Here is a 4,748-nt window from a genome sequence, read left to right as displayed (position 1 = left end):
ACCACCACCACCCATTTTCTTTAACTCTGCCCCCTTTAAAATAATTTTACTATGATCATTTTCAAAGATCTACAAAAGCAGAGGTAACAAATTTCTATAAATCTATCTCCCATTTTCAAATATTACAAACATTTTGCAAGGCTCATTTTATCTATAACCTCCATCCTCAGCACTTTTCTTAACCACAGAATTTTCAAGCAAGTCCCCAATATCATTTCTTTAGTAAATACTTTGATATGAGTCTCTAATAAGGACTGTCTTTAAAGAAGTACGGTCCGAATGTTATTTAGTCGCAAGAATGGGAAGATTTCATCTCAGGCATTTTGGACGTGTTGCCGGGGGAGGACCAGTTTCTGGAGAAGGACCTCATGCTTGGCAAAGTAGAGGGTCAATGAAAAAGAGAGAGACTCTCAATGAGATGTATTGATCCAGTGGCTGTACAACCATTGTAAGGTCGGCACAGTAGCTACAGTGCTAATAGTCTGCTGTCCACAGACAGGGTTGCTATGAATCAGAACCTACTCAATGGCACATAACGATGATCAACAATAAGTATAAAACCAGGAAAATATAACCACCATGTCACTTTCACACGTATCAGCATTGATAATTTCTTAGTATCATCTACTGGGGCCCTGGTGTGGCACTATAGGATAAGCACTCAACTGCTAATCACAAGGTCAGTGGTCAAAATCCGCCGGCCACTCCTCGGAAATCCTATACAGGGTCACTGTAAGTAGGAAGTGAACTTGATGACACTTCACAACTACAACAGACCTGTTTACATTATACATCTCCTCTTGATTGATCCAAAACATCTCCAGTTGGTTTGTTTGAATAAACATCATAAACAAAGACCAGGCATTGCCTTTAGTTGTTATGATGTAAAAGGAAGGGTCTTTTATGTTGTATCAGTTTCTTCTCTCATGGGGCCCCTAAGCAGCACAGAAACAATGCATCTCTACTGGGAAAGATTTTCTCTTCTCTTCTGGCCAGGAGCAGAGTACCCAATAAGCAAGGTAAGCACAGGCTTCCTTGTGCTTACTTAATAAACAAATGAAGAGTTTCACATGTTTTTGTCCACAGAATGTGATCCACTCAGGAAACCTGAGGTGAAGGTCTGGAATCCGTCAATTGAACAAGGACACATGTCTGCAAGGGAAAACCATGTGGACCATTCACTTCAGATTAGTAAATAAGCACGAATAAGCCTATGCTTTCCTTGCTTACTGGGCACCCTGTCCCTGTCAAGAACTGTAAGTTTGAAGAGACTTTGATTCTGTAGGAAGGTGCTATGGGGTTGGGGAGCGGTAGGTGACAGCCATAGTTAGAAGGAGAATCTTTGATGTGATGACATTATTCACTATAGATGAGTAAATTAGCACACGTAGGCTTGTGTCAAGAAAACAAAAATCCTCACCACTGGACCAATAAACAACATTCTTATCAACGGAGAAAAGATTGAGGTTGTCAAGGACTTCATTCTTCTTGGGGCAACTATCAACATTCACAGAAGCAGCAGTCAAGAGATCAGACGACGTATTGCATTGGGCAAATCTGCTGCACAGGAACTTTTTAAAGTGTTGAAGAGCAAAGATGTCAGCTTGAGGACTAAGGTGCGCCTGACCCAAGCCATGGTATTTTCAATAGCCTCATATGGATGTGAAAGCTGGACAGTGAATAAGGAAGATCATAGAATTGATGCCTTTGAATTGTGGTTTTGGAGGAGAATACTGAAAGTGCCATGGACTGCCAAAAGAACCAATAGATCTTTTTTGGAAGAAGTGCAGCCAGAGTGCTCCTTGGAGGCCAGGATGGCTAAGCTTCATCTCTCATACTTTGGACATATTGTCAGGAGGAACAGTCACTGGAAAAGGATGTCATGCTGGGTAAGATGGAGGGTAAGAGAAAAAGAGGAAGACCCCCAATGAGATGGATCAGCCAGGTGGCATCATTGATGGACTCAAGTGTGGTAGCAGTAGTGAAGTTGGCCCAGGATGGGACATTGTTTCGTTCTGGTGTGCATGGGGTCACTATGAGTCAGTTCCGACTCGATGGCACCTGACAACAACAACAGGCTTGGGCATGTCTTGCTTATTGGATATTCCACCCCTGGCCAGAAGGGAAGAGAAGACATTTGTCTTTCCTTGATTGTTGGGTAATCCGTGACTGCTTTCAGCCCAGTCAAATCTTGTCAGAAAATGCTCTCATGGCATCCCTCCACTTTCCTCCAAAGACTTACCACATAACTAATGCCTGTCTTCCACCAAGAAACTATAAGCGTCATAAAGAAACCCACCATGTTGAAACAAAACATTTGTTGGAAGTATGAATTCATTAAAATGCACACTTCCTTTCCCCAGTTTATTGGAATAAATGAGTGCCACCAATATGTTCTTTTTTATCTTTTACAGACAGTGCAACAGCTACCGAGTTATTTTTGTTAATTTTGTGCTAGAGTCCCAATAGGCCAGGTCCACACCCTATTTGTAAGCCTCATGATTGCACTAAAAAGTGGATGCGAATGTTCCATTTTATAGATGAAGCCACTGAGGCTCAGAAACATTATGTAACACATCCGGCCTCACCAAACTAGACCCTACTGAGTATAATTACCATTCCTCTCTTAATAATCCTAGAAGATGGCCTTCCTATCTTCATTTAGACATGGAGTGACCAACCAGCCCAGGTTGCCTGTGACTAAAGAGGTTCCCAGGACACGGGCTTTCAGTACTGAGGCTGAGAATGGCCTGGGAAAATTGGGACATCTTGGTTACCCTATTTACAGAAGCTGTCAATGACTTCATTCTTCTTGCATCAACTATCAACACTCTGGAAGCAGCAATCAAAAAATCAAATGATGTATTGCATTGGGCAAATCTGCTGCACAAAACCTTTTTAAAGTATTGAAGATCAAAGATGTCAGCGTGAGGACTAAGGTGCGCCTGACCCAAGCCATGATATTTTTAATAACCTCATATGCATGTGAAAGCTGGACAGTGAGTAAGGAAGATCATAGAATTGATGCTTTTGAGTTATGGTGTCGGAGGAGAATATTGAAAGTGCCATGGGCTGCCAAAAGAACCAACAGATCTGTGTTGGAAGAAGTGCAGCCAAGTGCATCCTTGGAGGCCAGGATGGCCAAACTTCGTCTCTCATACTTCAGACATATTGTCAGGAGGGAGCAGTCGCTGGAGAAGGATATCATGTTTGGTAAGGAGGAGGGTCAGAGAAAAAGTGGAAGACCCCCAGTGAATTGGATTGGCAAAGTGGCAGCATCAATGGGCTCAAGTGTGGCAACAATAGGTTGGCCCAGGATTGGGCAGCGTTTGTTCTGTTGTGCATAGGGCAGCTATGAATCGGTACTGACTCGATGACACCTAACAACAACATTTACAGATGGAACCAACTCCTTGGCACACCACCATCACTGCCATATACAGATGAGACCCAAGATGACTGGGTTAATATCAATCCTCTTAGCGTTTCATCTCATATCTGTCAGTTGCTAAAGCCCACAACCCTCACCATGCCACCTCTGACTAATTGCTAGTTTGTAACTATGAGGTGGGGACTCCAAAACTTTAGCTCTTGACTACTATCCTAATTAGACATGTACTGCTGTGTTTCAAAGAGAAGGACTTCAATCGGCAAAATTTCCCAGTTTTCCAATTTGGAATCAAAAGATTTTCAACATTTCTTTCTATCAGAAAGCGTATATCTTTTCTGATTCTGAACTGCCCATCTTCAGGGCTAATGACATGAAATCCTGCCATCTCCTCAAAGGAGAGCATATATTGCAAATATAGATTTGTCACAATAAATTATCAAACTCAAACCTAATTAGTCACCAGATGGCACCCAGTTCTACTCAACTGCTTCCTCTGCTTCTTGACATGGTGTGAAATGATTCTGGAACAAGTTTTCTTGTGACAATCTGCTAATCTATCCCCAGTATTATACTAAGGAGGCTTGTGATGCAGTGGGTTAAGCATTGGCTATTAATCAAACTGTCCGTGGTTCAAACTCACCAGCTGCTCTGCAAGACAAGGATGAGGTAGTGTACTTTTATAAAGATTTACAGTTTCAGATATAGAGTACTTCCACACAGCCCTACGGCATCACAATGAGTCAGAAGTGATTCCATGGCTGTGGGGTTGAGAGTTTTTTTTTTTTTTTTTTGCTGCTCTATATTGTCCTAACAGTGATGTATCCACTATATGCCTTAGCCTTAATAGCCAACAGTAGTATTAATAAGAGGATCATTCCTGCAATTTGGGGGAAGATCGTACTGGAGAGGCTGCTAAGTGTCTGTGAATGTTCTTACAGACTTCATCAGACTTAGCAAAACAGCACATCAGGCTACCACTTAGAAAATAGTTCAGATCAAACAGCCGTGCTCCTTGAAATATTCATTCACTTTGAAGAGTGGCACTCGGTGAAATCACTTTTAATCAGTTCTAGGACACTCTAACCTCGGGGTGGGTTCTGGGCAAAGGATGTCTTTTTTATGTTTCCTTGAGATCATTGAGCTTCCCAATTGAATCTGAAATCCATTTGCTACCTGAGGCCTGTGTTAAGATCAAATGCTAGGTAATGTCCTCCGCCAAGAACAATTAGCAAACTCAGGTCTTTTGTACCTCTTCTCAAAGAGTATGATTGGCTTGCTTTAAGGGAGAGATTCGACTTTAATTAATAATTACTAAATAATTAATAAAATTAATAATAATTTAATTAATAATTTATTT

The sequence above is a fragment of the Chrysochloris asiatica genome, unplaced genomic scaffold, assembly GCF_000296735.1.
Source record: "Chrysochloris asiatica unplaced genomic scaffold, ChrAsi1.0 scaffold00023, whole genome shotgun sequence".
Taxonomy (NCBI): domain Eukaryota; kingdom Metazoa; phylum Chordata; class Mammalia; order Afrosoricida; family Chrysochloridae; genus Chrysochloris; species Chrysochloris asiatica.
Note: the sequence above shows the minus strand (reverse complement) of the source record.